This window comes from Pteropus alecto, unplaced genomic scaffold, assembly GCF_000325575.1.
Source record: "Pteropus alecto unplaced genomic scaffold, ASM32557v1 scaffold67, whole genome shotgun sequence".
Lineage (NCBI taxonomy): Eukaryota > Metazoa > Chordata > Mammalia > Chiroptera > Pteropodidae > Pteropus > Pteropus alecto.
This window is the reverse complement of record NW_006441061.1, coordinates 6,654,121-6,671,422: the sequence shown is the minus strand read 5'-3', so window position 1 is coordinate 6,671,422 and position 17,302 is coordinate 6,654,121. Positions and strand designations below refer to the sequence as shown.

The following is a 17,302-nucleotide window of genomic DNA, read 5'->3' as shown; positions in this document are numbered from 1 at the left end:
GTGGCTCGCCGCACAGTGGGCACAGTGGACGGAAGCCCTCCTCCCTCAGCCGGCAGCGTGGCTCTGTGACTGTGTCAGGATGTTCAGTGGCCTTCGCCCCCCGCGTGGCTGCGAATCCGGCGAGACCCCCCCGAGCCCCGTCTTGTGGACTTGTGGTCCCTTCTTCTTGGAATGGTCCATGCAGGAGGAGCTGTGCAGCTTGCATCGGCGAGGCTTGTGTCTCACAAATGGCCACGTTTTAAAATAAATAAACGGAGGGGGAGAAGAAGTTTGGATCATCTGTGCGTTTTCTTGGGCGTTTGACTTCTTCGTTCTCAGCGAGGGTATTTTCGTTTCGTTTGAGCACATGGGCCCAGACGCCATGCAGCTTTACGCGTGTCTCCTGCCAGTTTCGAGGGGACACGTCCTTAGCAAAAATCAGAAGTGTGTGATTTATTGTAATTTAGCCAAAACAAATAGTGGTTTTCCTTAAAACTTGCAACAATTGCTGTAAATGAGCAAATGTTTATACAAGGTGTGAAATTAAGTTTCATATAGTCACAAGATGTGAGTTCTGGCCAACAGCTCTGAAATCATATTTATATTTTGGGTAACAATCTCTGTGCTGTTCTTTGTTGCAATTAGGAGCCCTGCTGCTTCGAGAAACGATACCCTCCTCCACATGCAGCTCTTGGGGAAAAAAAGCGCTGCTGATTTCGGGTGAAAACGTGGGGCTTAATCCTTACTTTTAAAAATTTCGGGTGACTGAAATTCTTCCTCCGGGGTTTTACTTCCTAATCTGCTCCACTGAAGTATTTCCTCCACTAACAAGGAATTAAATTGTCTTTGCTGACTGCTGTCTCTTGTGAGAAGTGTCAGAATTCGCTGAACTAAGAAGGCTCTCCTTAGCAGCAGGGAAATAGTTAAAGCTCAACATTGCTTGTGTTTTTTTTGTTGTTTTCTTTTTTAAACGGAACTAGGCAGGCTAATGTTTCTGCACAGCTTTTCTACCAGTCAAAACCCATTTTAAAGAGAGTTTCCAAGGAGAGCAGAATTCACAAAATGATCGAATGTTGTGCACTGATTTTTAAGAACAATTGGGAAGCATAACTGTCTACCGTCAGTTCTTCCTGATGGGTGGAGGACGATGTGTTATTTTGTGCCCCCTTACCTTTTTGCCCTAAGGTCCCATTTGTTTTACGTAAAGACAAAGTGCAGACACATGGAATAGCTTACCGTGTGCGTGAGCTGGTGCCTGCCAGTCTGTCTTCAGCTCTCTTGAATAAGAGAATCTCTTAATCGCCGCAGCCTTCGCTGACTGCAGTGGTTCACGTTTTGGGGTCAGAATCAGGTGTGCTCCGAGCGAGAGGAACTTTTTGCCTGGTCCAGCATTTGCTCTTTAACGAGTTGAGTGGCTGGTTCATTTTTAAAGCGGTTTAATGCTTAGAGCTACTTACTTACCGCTCTTATGAAGTGGCAGCTCGCTTTCTCCCCTCACCCACCTCCCTTTCAAAGGCTGTTTTCATATCACGCACGAGCTTATATCTATCTGTCTGTCTGTCTGTCTATCTATCTATCTGTCTACATTTTTGCATATGTGTATTATGTCTATATGTATGTAATGGATATTCCCCGCCCCGCCCCACCCCACCCCACCCCACCCCCAAAGAAACAGCAATTTTCTTGTTAGTGACATATTTGTACTCTTGGCAATTTGCAGACCAAAAGCTATGTAAAGAAACATTTACAGTTTTAACTGAGATTCTAAATTGGAGATACATACAGTTTTATTCTGTTTTAAATAAAAAGTTTAAATGTCTACTTGAGCAGACCAAGTAGCCTAAGGTTTTGAGGGAGAAAAAAGAGATCCCGTAGAATCCTGTAGGTGGGTGAATTTTGTTATTTATCTGTCATCCATCTATCCATCTTTTTTCCTTCCTGGGGCCAATGGCTCGTCTGCAAGGAGGTAGTGTGGTCAAGTGGAAAGAACCCCATTCCAAAGTAAAGAATATTCCAGGGTAAGTGGCTCTGCCGCCAAGCAGATGTGTCTCCATGGGGCTATCACATGACCTCTCCATTTCCAACACAGAGAGTTCAATTATTTGAGCTCCATTCATTTCTTCATTTAGCAGATATTTCGTTGAGCACGCGCCATGTTCCACACACTGTGCAGAGGGGTTGCAGGTAGCAGTAAGCTCAGGATTGCTTGAGTGATTTTGTTTCATTACTAAAGTTTAGGGTTTTTTTTTTAAAGAACAGCTTCTAATATTCAGTGGCAAGTAAGTAATGCAACTTAGTTAGAAAAAAACAAATATTTGCTCATATGCTTCTGATACAGAAAGGAAGATACACAAGTATTGGTTAAATTTCCTAATCTGCTTACGAGATTGCAGATAGACTCTGGATCTTAACTGTTTCCATTCATTGGTTGGCCTGATGTTCTTTAAAACGATGAGGCAGAAAGGAAGGTGCTCCGCCCCATATTTGACCTAGATGGGTGCCCACAGCCTCCAGCCTTTGCCTCTGCGGAGCCAGGCAATGCCCAGGAGAGCTCTCGAGGCCCAAGCCTCGGTGGGAGGGAAACAGACAAGAGCAAGTGGCACAAGTGACAGCCACCATCTCTGCGGTGCTCCACTTACCTGTTCAGGCTCGTGCCCCAGATCATCACTAGATAGTTGTAGCTGGACGCTTCAGTGTACATGAAGTTCAAGGTCATAATCCAGTTCTGTGCATAAGGGGCTCTTCTTTGGCATAATTTTTAGGGTTTTGTGGTATAAATGGAGGGCAAGGATTGTGGGAGAAAGGGTGGGGATGATCTGGCCATATTAAAAACAGCAGTAAAATTTTCTTTGCCGGAAGTCCCTTACATATAAAATTAAAAACCGGATAAAGGGCCCCGATCCGTAATTGTTCCGAAGAGCAGTGTGTCTCAGCCTGTTTGAACTCCGGTGCAAGATGGCACACGGTAGAGTGTGAACCATGCAGGGGACAATCTTCTTCTTATTATTATTTAACTTAATAAACTTTCTTTAGAGCAGTTTTTAATTCACAACAAAACAGTGAAAAGAACAAGGAGTTCCTACGTCCCCCGTCCCCACCCCGCACAGCCTCCCCCAGAGCCAACATCCCCCACCAGTGGCGTGTCCCTTACAACGAAGAACCGCCACGGCTCTTCCCGGGACTGAGTGGTTTCATGCAGAGTAGTGTCGCAGCCCTAAAACCCCGTGCCCTTCCTGTTCTTCCCCAATGTATATTTTATTATTATTATTTTTTACGCCTGCAGAACCTGGTCTTCCTGGGTGGTCTCCCATCCAAGTACTAACCGGGCCCGACCCTGCTTAGCTTCCGAGATCAGACGGGATCAGGCACATTCAGGGTGGCATGGCCGTAGACCAGGGACCGTGGCTCCACTGGGGCGCAAACCCAGGACCTTCCGCATGTGAAGCAGACGTGCTAACCTCTACACTATGGCACCACGTCCCCCCAATATTTTTTAAATGTTTTATTTTTAAAACTTTTTAATGAAAAATTTTGAACACACACAAAATTGTCATGAACTCATGTGTACCCTAGAAGCCATCAGCCTCATGTTATTTTGAAGCAAATCTGAGACATTTTATCCGTATTTTAGTATGTATCTCAAAGGCTAGAGAGATACATAAAACATAACGACTTTTTAAATTACATAACCACAATACGTTATCTCACTTAAAATGAATAAAAACTCCATAACATTAAGTGTCCAGTCAGTTTTCAAATTTCCAGGTATCTCATAGGCATCACAAATTCTTTTTTTTTGCCCCACGTTTTGTTCGAATTGGGATTTCAGTAAAATCCACATCTCGCGATTGGTTGATAGGTCATTTGTGTCTCTCTTAACCTATACTTTTCCCCTCGACATCTTTCTCTTCCACTTTCTTTTCTTCCTGTCCCTCTCACGGTGTCTGTCGTTGGTGTTTTTAAAGAGACCAGATTGTTTGTCCTGTACCGTTTTCCAATCTGGATTTTGCTGATGACATCACCGTGGTTTTGTCAAACCTGCTTCTCTGTCCTCTGTGCTCTAGATTCGTAGTTGGATTAGGAAGCTTGGTCAGAGTCATGTTTGATTTGTTTGTTTGTTTTGGCAAGATTACTTCATTGATGGTATTATCTTCTATCAGGAGGCACGAAATGTCTGGATGGTTTTCTTTTTGATGATATTAGCAGCTATTTATGCTCAATGTCTAGATTCATTAGCGTACAGAGCGGTGATACATTAATGCTATCGTGCCTTGTTCATCTATTAGCTGGAGCTATAAAGACTGACTTCCCCATAACAACTATTTGATTACCCGATGGTACAGCTTACAAAGGACAGAAGAAATGTTCAATTCTTTCCCTTTATTTACCGGTTATCAAAATAGAGTTGGTTCTCTAGCATCCTTCAAGAATGACCAATTCACTTTTTCTGGTTATTTTAAAACTGAGTTTTTAATTTTTTGGTTAGGAACACTCATTTTTGAGTTTGCTTAAAAACGGACCTAGAGCAGTCACAGTCTCTTGGGGAGTTGATGGGTGCACCGGGTTCCAGAACCTTCTCGAGAAACCAGTACACCAGCCGCTCTCCGGGAGTGGGGGTGCCTTCCTCAGGAACAGCCAGCAGAGCAGACTGGTCCACGCCACTCACAGAGCCCGAGGGGTCCCGGGCTGGGCCGGATAAGTCAGGTTGCCCTAACCTTGGTTTTCAAGGAGTAAGGACACTCTTTAGCAGTCGTCTAGGCCAACTCACTTCCACAGATGAGGAAAGCGAGGCCCAGAACGCCGTCCGAGGCTTCAGCAGTAGTAGCCACGTGGTGGCTGGAAGCCGAAGTTTCTAGCTGTCAATGAAGTGCTACTTCCAGCAAACCAGGCGTGGGTCCCAGAGCTGCCGCTTCCTCGTCAGGCCTGTTCACTCGGCACTTGACCGCTCTGTGATGGCCACGGAGCGGAGGTCCCACTCGGAGGGTGCGTCACACGTGGAGTGTCCCTGCAGAAGCGACTGGAATCAGGTTCCGGAACCACGGCTGGAATAACGAGCGGCCTAAGGGTTAACCTTCCTGACTGGCTGGCTTGGCAGCCCCATAAAGAATTCTGCTCAAGTTCATCCTCGGAACTGACATCAAAGTAGCACAGCTGCTACTAGAGCCCCAATTAGTGCTCTTCCCGTTTAAATGGGGCTCCTGCAAGTGAGTCTCGAAATAGCTGTGCTGTGATCAGGGTTTGGAGAGCAGAAAGGGGGAAGGCCTCGTTCGTAATTACAGTGTTCTCGGAGCATAATGATCTGTTTTTCAGTCTTTCCTGATTAGATAATAGCATTGTAGATTAGACACAGGAACAGCTTAGTTCACCACCAGGCTCATTTGCTATTTAGTTGGATGTCTTTTGGTAGCGATTTCCATAATCACTGTAAACAGTTTACATTTACACAATTTTTTTTACAGTGAGCGATGAAGCATATTGGTCAGAAGTTCAGCTCGTCAAGGAAGAAAAGAGACTTCGAACATGTTTCTCTGCTCACTTCCCTAGGCTGCCTCGTTTTCGCAGCGGAATCGGTTTGCGTTCATTGGCAGGGCCCGTCAGGAACGGGAGGCCGGACCAGCAATGACATCTGTTCACGTTTGGTTACAGCAGCGGCGTTCACACACCGGGGTGTGGTCCCAGCACCCATCACTCCCCTCGGTGCGAGCTCAGCCCGATACACCCACTGCCCAACGTCTGTTTCCGCTCTGCTTTTTTCTTTCTTGGTTTTTGATCTCAAGAGCATAACTTATCAGCTGACTAGGATAATGGAAAGGATAATTGCGTCTGTAGCATCGCATCGTGGCATTTTAGAGCAGGGGCGTGGTCAGGTTCCTGGACTGAGTGAGGGACAAGAGGCTGGGTCCATTCTGGGCCTTCTCGGTTTGGCCAGGTCAGCTTGGGCTCACCTGACTTGGGGAAGTTGGACTGGCATCGTTCTGAGGTCTGTCTTAACGCCCCTCTCTGTCACGCTGGCCCTTACAGATCAGACTGTCACTGCCTCCACGAGTTGTTTTCTCTGTCCTCACGCCCCATCTTGGAGGACCTGCCTACCTCACACCCCTTCACCACAGACCCTGCAGCGCCGACTGGCCATCGGCCACCAGGTCCCCTGAGCATCAGGTAGAGCAGGCCCTTAGACAGGCAGATGCCGCCTGGATCCCCACAGCCCCTCCGTGCTCAGGCTGTGTCCCCTGGAGGGCCGGGCGGCTTCCCTGTCGTCTGGGTCTGTGCGAGACCCTGAGTGTCCCGCCAGAGCACTGGCCCTCTCTCTTCAGCTTCGCTCTCGTGCGTTCCTGTCCTTGCCGTCAGCGATCCCGAAGACACCTGCCTCCTAAGGCCCACGTGACCCGGTCTCACGTGTCCTCGGATGTTACTTAATCTGTCTCTTCGACTCTCGGCTGTGAATCTGCGAGGTCCGGGGCTGTGTCCCGTGTGTCTTCGCTCCCCCAGCACTTGCGACAGGATGGGACGTGGTAAAAGCAGGTTAAGAGTGAATGACTCTAGACCACAGCTACTTTTTCTTTTTTTTAAATTTAAAACCGGGAAATGAAACCCAGCGAGACAGTATCTGCTCAGACTCACTGAAGCTTGTTTGTTTAGAAGTGGCAACTGGATCAGAACTCAGGACTTTGATCGGACGTCCCTACAGCCGTTGCTTTCAGCCTCCTTTCTTGGTGTTCTGGCTCGCAGCAGAACTCCTGTCTTTGCCTCCGCCCACCCTGTTGGAGGCAGTGAGAAGCATCGGGGTTGGCCAGAAAAATTAAAGGAAGAGCAGCACGGTCTGGGTGGGCTACTATCCACATTCCCGTAGACGCTTTTTAACAGAGAAGCAGCTGTTTACGATGTTCAAAATTAGATGAACGTCTCGTAATAGAGGTGTCATGCTAAGCTGCCACTGACTTGGTAGAAAATGTGGAGACACAGTCCTTTTAAACTATATTGGCTCCAAGATATCGTAAAACCTTACTTGTATATTTCGCAGAGCTCCAAATCACATGCTTAAAGGGTAAAAAATAATGGTGACTAAAACAAGTTTTACCAACGACTGCAAAGGAATTAAGCGTCTTTTCTTTGGCTTTTTACATCAACTTAAAGGTCAGTGTAAAAGTAGGTGAGAGTTAAGCTTATAACCAACTGTATGGGACAGAAAGCCATGTGGGTCCTGTCAAACACCCGTTGCCGTGGAAGTGCGTACACCTGCCTCACGCGGTTCCACCTGGACCTGTTAGGTTTGCTGCTCGTATGAAACGGAGCTGGCCTTCCGAGAGGAAAGGTCTGGAAAACCACCACTGAGAGTGGTTGCAAGTGCAGTACCTAGCGAAGGGACGCGGGAGACGGTCACCGGCACGCAGCCGAAGCGACGAGAAAGCACCCCGCGCCAAGGTAATGCCGGGAGAGGGCCGGGCAGGGGGAAGGGGCGCGCTGGCTGCGTGTGGCCTCCTTCAGCCCATTCTCTCTCCTATGCTGCACCTTTGGGCAGGTGGGCGGAGGAGGCCGCAGCGAGTGTCCTGGGCAGCCCAGATCGCACCCCCAAATTTTGTTCCCAGCACTGTCTCTCACCGGCTTTGCATCTTCGGGCAGGTCACCTCTCTCTGGGCCTGAGTGTCCTCATTTTTCTTAAATGGGAGAATTAAACGCAGCCATCTCCAAGGCTCCCTCTCACTATTATAAAGGCCCCCGTCTGCTTGGTTAGACGTGATCATGCCTCCCAAGTGTCCAGGGCCTTGAAAGCTCAGCCTCGCGTGGTACAGGGTCGAGAGGTGGGCTCCGTGTGACACGAGGCCCCAGGTTACCCGTTTGATCGGTACATCATTTCAGACTGGCCCCTTCCTCCACCGGTACCCAGACTCGAGTATAACTGACATAAACAGTAGGACAGTTTGTAAGACTCTTTATTATAATAAGTTCCAAGGTGGGACAGCTCGGTGGGGGTGTGGGTACCATATTTAATCATATCTAAGATGTCACCAGCTCTAACATGCACCCTTATTTTACGTTCCACTAAGAAAGAAAAATCTCTGTCAGTTAAACTAGGACATATTATTGATTGTAAAACATACTTGATTTCAGAGATGATTGAGTATTGGGGAAAATGTACCTTAGAATCCAGTGAAGTGCAGACTGCCCGTCTCCGCACGCTGGCCTTGTCCCCAGTCCAGCTCTTTGCACGGTTGCTCGGTGGCTGCAGGCCCCGGGCACGCCAGGACACAGCTGTGGCTCCGCCTCTTCTGGTGCCTCCTGTTAGCAGACGGGAACCTTCCCCAGAAGCCCCGCAGCTGCTTTCCCCACAGGCCTCGTCGGCTGAACAGTCGTGCGTCAGACTGGTGCCTCCTGTTAGCAGACGGGAACCTTCCCCGGAAGCCCCGCAGCTGCTTTCCCCACAGGCCTCGGCTGAACAGTCGTGCGTCACACACATGCCGTCATAGTCACGGGACCGGGAATGACCGTGGGGCTAGAGTCAGACTAGTCAGGATTCACCCTCCAGCCATCCCGGGCCGACTTCCTTTGCAGGATGACATCTGTCAGAGGGTTTCGTTCACAAGGAAGAAAGAGGGGACGGACGGATAACTATCGAAGCAAGAAAGGATGCTGATAGCGTTAGGAGTTTTTCCAGGTAGAAATTGGTGACTAGAAGTTGGTTCGTGATGAAGTTAGTTATCGTCTTGCTCTGAGCATTCGATGTTTGAACTTTTATTGCTATATTAAATTGTTTATAAATTCTGTAATGTAATTACTTTGTATACATTGTAATATAGAAAAATACATACTCAGTTTTGGAAAAAAAATTTTTTTTTTTTTTTAAGCCACGAAGTTTATTTCTACACACTAGCCGGTTGATTATGACATTGTTTTTAAAGTTTCTTTAAAGGTGGGTACTAAATCGTGTTTGAACGTTCCCTACCTTCCTACCTGCAGACCTTAATTTTATCATTTTAAATGGTTCACAACAGAGGGAGTAGGTGTTCTCCATGTTCTCGCTTTTTATTTGGACAGCAGAGCTGCTGAGTCTTTTCCTGATAGAGATCCTGAGCAATTTAGACACCGTAGCCACCTGCTCCTTGATTATGACGCTCTCTAGCTCCGCCTCTTAGCCTTGACCTGTGTGTCCACGGTGCCTCTTTTCTTCCTCAGTGGTGGGAGGTGACCTGTTCCTCCACCTTTGTCCTGAAAAGCCTTCCATGATTTAGTTTTGCGTTCCCTACTTCTCCCCTTTGTACGTTGGTGTCTGAGGTGTTCTCGATTTTCTGAGCAGGACCAGACTGTGTGTAGGCTGCTCCGTGTTCAGACTAGCTTTTGTGGTGTAACCGTTCTTTTCGTGGATGTCACCAAGGGTCTTCTTGACCTTGTCCCCACGGAGCATTACCCCTAACCGAGGCTGTCTCCATTCAGCCCAGGGACTTGTTGAGTTCAGGGAGGAAGACAACTCGGAAAGACTCACCGTAACTCGTTCGTTCATTCAGTAGGCGTTTACTGAGCCCCACGTCTGTAGGGCCTGGTGCTGGGTGGTGGGGAGGACTCAGTGGTGACGTTTGTTCTTTGCTGCCTCGGGAGTATTTCTGTGCTTTGTCCCTCAGCTACACGCTGTCTCTCCTTGACTCTCTGTTAACAGTGCCACCGAGTCTCTGAAAGGCTGCGTTTGATGTGAGGATAACTGAGCAGAATTTCCCTGCTCAAGCGTCATTTTTGGTAACTCTAAAGACGCTGTTTTGTATTGAGGACTCACTTCAGTCAGAAACTGGAATGCGAAATTCGACCTTACTTACCTAATAGGAAGAAGGGACAGATCGTTTGAGGATTCGTTCCTCCAAAAGTATCTGAAATAAATATTCATGGGTTCAGACCTCTCGTGTTTGAAACCTTCAGGTTTGTGATGGAACAAATCAGTTAGAATTTATCTGTGTTCGGACTGAGGGTTGGGAGGAAGACAGCACTCATCAGCGTAGGATTTTTTTTTTAACTGAGAGAGTGTAGTTAGCTTCGTGGCAAACTCTCGTCTGTCTGTCACCTGCAGTGTGTTTATGGCTTGATTACCTGTGTGTAGGGGTGACCCGAGCCAGGCCCCATGTAAATCAGGCTTCTGATGGTGACTTACATCTGACAGTGCTTCAGAAGTTTCCTCTCCGAGATGTAAGCTCCTTCGCATAGAGCACTGCAAAGCTGTCTTTTCATTTCTGGGAAAAGGTTAAGATCAGACAGATAATTATGACAAATCCAAGAGTAAATGTCCCTTTTTTTCATTTACATGCCCACGTACCCCCTCCACCCCCGCCATCTAGTCCATTAGCCATTTCTTTTAAATTCCATTTCAAATCCTGCCCTTCTCTCTGTCACCACGAATGTGGCCCGGGTCCAAGCTGCCCTCATCTCGCCCCTGGCGTCCTACAGATCCTACAGGCCACCCTGGCACCCCCCCCACAACCCCCAGGCCTGCCTTTCTCTGCAGAACAGGGAAGTCCACCCACACACGGGACACGGGACACGGGACACGGGAGCCCTCATTCTCGGCCCTGCATGCAGCATCCTTTTCACGACATAAATTTAATTCTGCCCTGAATGATTAAACCTTGCAGCAGCTTCTGGAGCTCTCCACGCTTGTTCCCACCTTGTGCCTTCTGCCCGTGGTGCCCTCCCTCAACCTCCATGTGGCAGGCGGCCCTGTGCGCGCCCCCGTGCGCAAGCATGTCAGCGATGTTTAGAACCCGTGAAGACAGAGAGGAACGGAACGAACTCCCGTGGGACAAGCCCTTAAACCCCGCGTCGCTCAGGTGGCCGGACAGCAAGAGCGTCCCCTTTTGTTCTTTCCTTTTGTTTTCTGTTGTTGTTGCTGCTGTAATATTTTAAAAAGCAAATCTCTGGGGGCGGCTCCATAGTGTAGCGCTTAGCACGTCTGCTTTACACGCAGGTCCTGGGTTTGCGCCCAGGTGGAGCCCCGGACCGTACCCCGGATGCACCAGGCCTCAGGGAGACACCCCGCCTTCAGAGATCCAGTTCTTAAAAAAAGGGGACAGCAACATCCATAGGTCAGGGGTGAAAGAGGGGGCAGTTAAAGGGGGGGATAAAAAGCAAATCTCTGACGTCATGTGATTTTACTCTTGAATATTTGTGTCTACAAAGTAAAGACATTCACTTTACGATCACAATGTCATTATCATACTTAACAAAATTAACGTAATTTCTTTGCATCATCTAATAGTCCATATTCACATTTCCCCTGCTGTCTCAAAAACGCGCTTTTACAGTTGGTTTAGTTTTTTTCTGGGATCCAAACAAACTCCACACAGTACGTTCGATTTTCGTTCTCTTCGCTCGTCTCCTTCTTTCCTCCATTTCTCTTATTGTGCTTTCTGTGATGTCTCTTTGCTCTTATGTTTCTTTTAATTTGGCTTTTATTTCTAAAAATTTTCTGAGTTAGGTTAGTTCTCGTTTCCTATGCTCTTGTTGTCCAGCCATCTCACTTCTGAGAACTATTTCTGATTCATGCTGGTTTTCTTTCAAGCCATTGTCGTTTTCTTAATTTCTCTTAGCTCAGTTTGAAAAGATGGGTGTTTGTCAGCTCAAGGACTTTTTCATGGTGTGGACCGTTAGTCTGTTCACTGTCACCTCTTCTCCTGTAGTGCTGTAGTGCGGGGCAGGATCCCCTGTCTCCTATGTCCCTGTGTGTGGACGGACTTCCCGTTCTGCAGAGAAGGGCAGGCCCGTCGGGGGAGCTTGGTGGCCAGGTGGCCTTTCGGCTCATGAAGGACTCGAGCACGTGTCTGCCCCTCAGAGCCCTGTGCCGCGGCCTTCAGGTGCTGCCTGCATCTGTAGTCGCGTTGCTCTGGGCCACCACCCGCCCTCCCTCAGGCCCCGCCCCCTGCTCCCGGCACCTGCCCTGGTGGGGAGGGGGACAGGGTGGGGAAGGATCTGCCTTTCTGAGTGGGGTGTTGCTGGACAGTCCTTTGTCCGGGCAACACTGGCTGACCCTCCTGTGGCTCTCAGGGTCCCCCCGCCCACCCCCCGTGTTTGTGATCATGAGCACTCTGACCCCCTTTCTCCCCTCCCCGCTGGTGTTTGTGATCATGGGCACTCAGACCCCGAGGGGTCGCACTCAGTTTGCCAGCTGTGCCTGGACCACTTTGGAGGACACCCAGCCGGCTCGGGCCCCTCTTTTTAGAGCTAGGCATTTCCTGGCGACTTGGGCGTTTTGTGGCCCGAGCACCAGTCAGTTGTCCTGCTTCCCCTCCCTACTCAGCCTCAGAGGTGCCGACCCTGTGCGGCCTTGGTTTGTGGGGAATTTTAAAAATCAGGTTTTCCTGAAGATTTCGTTTATCTCTTACTATTCTAGTTGCTTTGTCTAGTTTCCAGGAGGAGATTTAGAGAATTCCAGAAACTGAGCTGGCTCCGTCAAAATAAGCATCGCCTCACAGGCTTCCGGACAACCCTCAGAGGAGTCACCCCTCGTTGGCTCCGCGCTCCCCCTTTGAGCTGTGTGCGCGGTGCCGTCGCCACCCCAGCAGGGACTCATCCTCCAGCCCTTTGTCAGGGCCGCTTACTCCAGACCCCCCGGGCTAGTGTCACACAGCCCCGGCACGGTCAGTGATGGGGTGCGGTCACCACGGGCCCTGTCCCTCCCTGGCCATGCTAGGAATTGTGAAGCTTCCCCAAAAGCTCTTAACGCTTTTTACTATAATTATATCACCCCGAAAAAAATAAGTCAAAGAAAAACCTTTTTCTAAAATGTTTTGAGGGCACTTAAAAAAATGCAAGAAGAAAATTCTCTTTAAGATGCTAAAACATTAATGAAATATACACTGAATTAAATATCATCCAAAAACTCAAAATCTACGCTTTCCTTGTCCCAGCAACGAGGACTGATGTCTCAGTCCCCGTCTTTCTGTTACGGAGTCGCTCAGTGCACCGCGTGTGTGCGTGCGCACGTGCGTGTGTGTGCGTGCACGCATGCGCGCACATATACCATGCTTAAAGACAGAATAGTAACTGGCATCTCAGACAGTATAAACTCTCGATTCACAAGTAGAATGTTTCCTTGAGGGAGCCCCGTCATCTAGCGGGAAGAAAGGTGGATTTGGAGCCAGAAGACTCTTGCCCGTCTCTGCCCTTAGTAATTACCCGACCTCGACCACTTAATGCCATTGTGTTCTTCGGAGATTGGGTCCCTTTCAGTTCTGAGTACTAGGATTCTCGTAAGCATAAATAACCTGTTATCTTAAGACCGATTCTAAGCCCCGAGTACAAGTGACATAAGACGCAAGCGTTTTCTGAGCTGGATGGAGTCTCTGCTATAAGCATAGCCTCATAAAGCAGAGGTAGCACCTTAAAGAAAGCATGCACTTCAGTGTAATTTTACAAGTATCCATTTGCACATAGCCGCTGAGCATTTTTTGTTGGTTCGCAGTGGTGGTGTCACGGGGAATACATTTAAGAGAGATTTCTTGGTGAAGTACAATTCCGAAAATAGTATTGTGCATTTCTGAAATTTTTGAATTAACACCCACAAATTGAAATGGCCCAGGGTTTGTATTTCGAGGGAGCTTATGGCATCTTGTTGATTCAAGCACAGAGATTCTTGTGCAGAATAGAGAGAGCGAGGAAGCATCCGCTTACGGATGTCATGCTGCTGCTTGCTGGTGCACACCTGCGCGCAGAACGTTCCAGACCCGGAGCCAAGCACGCCGCGCACACCGTCACTCAGCCGTGCTGTGAGGAAAGCGTTATTATTTCTAGCTTTGACAGAGGAGGACACCGAGGTAATGCCACCCAGCTCGTGAAGGGTGACGGTGAGCATGCAGACGGTGCTTGCCAGGTCTAAGTGCTCTGCGTTCGCGAAGCCGTTCAAGCCTTACAAAACCCCCGTGACGTTAATACTATTACGTTTCTTTTACGTACGAGGAAACTGAGGCACAGGGAGGTTAAGCGACTCGGCCGGCTGCATCGCTAGTGTCAGAGCGAGGATTTGAACTTGGGCAGTCAGTGTCCAGAGTCCAGGCAGATGACCGCGTCGCCCAGCAGAGTGTGGCAACTGATGGGCTCCAAAATTCTCGCCTTCAACCATGTCATTAGACATGGCGCTGGAAGAGAAGAATCCCGAGGGAAGAAACTTCAGACGTGTTCTTCCTTATGCTACGGACAACACCGAGTTTTCAGCCGTATTGCATGTGACCTGAAGTTCAGCAGAAATGCAATTTTCCCTTGAAATCTGGGGTTTGGGGACCGTTAGCGGGAATTCACTCTTCACCTCGGTGTCAAAACCAAGGGTGCAGAGCGGACGTCCTCTTTTGAAACCCGCGGTGACCAGGAAGCATCAAAGGCTCCAAATCTCTGGCCGCCGGCTGTCTCGCCGAGGCTTGGTCACTCACACTGCAGCTTCAGCGTTTGAAAAGTGTTCACTTAGAAAGAGAGTTCCCGGTTTTGGGGGCAGGTTGTGGCGGGGCGAGGGATAAAATTAGTGACATCATTTTATAAGAAATTCAGGGTATTACTGACTGGCGAATGAGAGTGGCCCAGGCTTTGTCGTTTACATGGAATCCTTTATGTTTTGTTACTTCAACTGTTTCTTAACTTCGGGTTTGTATTTAAGAAAAAAATGGAGCCCGGCAATACTTTTGAACACAAGGTAGCCCGAGCCTTTCCCCGGCGTGTAGACTCCTGGGGGACCGAGCCAGCCTCTGCACCTGCGCCGCCAGTGAGCCGCCAGCACTGACCCGGGAACCGTCAATGGCAGAGAAGGGCCAAGGCCAACAGATCCAGCATGGCTCCCCCAGCTCGTGGTATCGAGCTCATTGCTTGGAGAGTCTTTTGTGGTTTTTCAACTTGAAAAAACAAATTTGAAATAAATAAATAAGTCGATCCATTAACCTGTTACAGGAAGGTCCCCGCTGTGCTTAGTACCCCCAAATCATCCCAGATAAGGCTGACTAAGCCACACGGTAATAGATTTTCAGGGTAATGTGCGGCCCATAAAATGACCATTAACCAGCTCGCTTTGTTTATGAGAGGCAGACACTTCCCACCACTGGCCTGGAGCTGGAAGCACATTGCTCTGTGGTGTGTGTCAACACTGCGAAGCCATTGATCAGGTGAAAATGACCAGTTAGCAAGTAAGTGTTTCCTGGGCTGCAGGCATTATGAATAATGTGTTCTTCAGTTAAAAACAGCACTTCAAGCAATTGTTTAAACCTAACCATTTGGGAATGAGGTAGAGAGCTTCATGAATAATTTATTTCCAAAGAAAAGATTAAGGGATCTGAACTTTTCCACCTTCCCAGATCTTTTTTACTTAAGTGAAAATACCTACAAATGGTATAGATTCAAATAAATAAAATTCACAATGCACGCATGGCATATGTAAGTCTACATACCTTGTACTTATAAAAACACCTTTCTCGAGAAAGGAGTAGTCCTGTAAATACGGCGAGTTGAAAATGAGAACCGTGTGCAGATTGCTGGAAGGGTCGTGGGGTTTCAGAGGTAGCGCGGAGCATGCATTAGCATAGTGCCGTGGGAAAGCTCGAGATATGGCTGCCGTGTCCTTGTATCGGAAAGGACTCCATCAAAGCAGACCAGGTTTCTCCCTTGTGCTTGAACTTCAGCTTTCCACTTTTTAAACCACCATCCTGCACGAGTTGCACGTCCTTGGTTCAAGGTTTGAGTGGAGAGTCGGGGGCCGGGGTTAGCTGTATTAGCCCCACCCCCCACTCCCCTTCTCTTTCTCTGGTTCTTAAGTCATGAAAACCCCCCGCAGTTTGGCATCGGTGGCCTGTCTGGTATGTGGCTCTCATGATTTGCCTCAGCGGGTGACCTTCTCATTGACCCGCTTGGCATTGAGGAAATTGATAAAGAAAGGCACAGGCGAGCCTGGTACCGCTTCACGGTCACCATGCTGCCACCCCGGGTCGCTGGGGTTTTGTCAAGTGGTCACTCAGTTTCAAGTACTGTTCGAACACCTTACGTGATCCTAGCAACCTTCTGAGTCAGGTGCAGCTGTCATCTTCAGTTTGTCGCTGGGGACACTGAGGCCTGGAGCATTTGACGACTTACTCAAGGTCCCCAGCGCCCACGTTATCACCCCTTTCAGCATTTGTGTGCCTTCTCCCTGCCTTCCGATCAGACCAGGGTGCGTAATGCCTGGCGGGTAGTCAGCATCACAGAAGGCACGCGCACTTAGTCACTCTCCAGTGTTCGGTCCCCATAGCAAGTTGGAACGCAGTCAAGAACCAGGAAGAACGGGAGCAGGCCCGGCGGGCACCGCTGCTGCCAGCTGCTCCGGCGCAGAGACCCCGTTCCCCTGGGTCGTCGGGGTAACTAGCCGCCGCCGCACACATCCCAGCTCCAGCCGGGAGCCGGCGCCCACGTGACAGGAGAAGAGGGCTGTGGCCACAAAGCGCCGGGGTTTGAGGGGATGCTTGAGGGGATGCTCCACATTAATCAAATAAGTCGTTTTCTTGGTAGGAGCGAATATATCTGCATTTAAGCCCTGGTGGTTTAAAAAGATACTCATAGAAATGGGTAAAATTAAGCTTAGGCATCTGGAGAGAGAGGCGTGAGGCGTGCGAAACCTTCACTAGGGAGAAGACGCACGCTCTGCATGGTGGCGGACGGTGAGGACAGGCCCACGGGCCCGAGCCCCGCCCTGCAGCTGGCCGGCCGGGAGCCCTTCGCCGTGGTGCAGGAATCTGGGTCGTTGCTGTCTTCTTCTTCTGCGTGCTGCTTCTCGGGGCTTGAAAAAAATGTCACGTTTAAGGTAGCGGGTCCCCTTTTTGAGCCAGTCGCACTTGAAAGAGAGCTCTTGAAATTATCTGAACTTAATTTCTGGACATTTTGTTTCGGAAATACTAACGTCAGGGGGTCTTTGTTCTCTACACTAAACTCAATCTATTTGGAAAAATTCCATTTACTCTCTGTAGAAATTGACTGGACATGGCTCCTGTGAATGATATGGTTGTTATTATCCCTGAACACTGTAAAAATGGACTTTGAAACAGTTGGGCAGGACCCAGGCAGAAGGTGATGTATGGCTCGAAAATGGTTTAGTTGAACATTATGCTTCAATATTTTACTGGTCATTGCGGCACAGGCTTTAGAAATATGTGTTCGGTGTTTTAAAGTTTTATTTTTAGAGTGGAAACTTTCTCACAAACCAAAATAGATGACTCAGGTGTGTTTGAATCAAAGCCAGAATGTCATCCGCATCTGCAAGATGAAAATCGTTAGCCAGTCACTTGACATCCACACAAAATGAAACCATCTTACCACGTACTTCATCCAGCCTTTCCTATTGAAGAAT

The 17,302-nt window shown here is 48.7% G+C and overlaps 1 protein-coding gene and 1 pseudogene across 3 annotated transcripts in view; one reads left to right on the top strand and one right to left on the bottom strand.

Annotated features, from left to right (window-relative positions):
- Positions 1-17,302, top strand: part of MED27 (mediator complex subunit 27) — a 180,611-nt gene that overhangs the window by 86,282 nt on the left and 77,027 nt on the right. The window lies entirely within an intron of this gene.
- Positions 3,254-3,372, bottom strand: LOC112484864 (annotated as a pseudogene).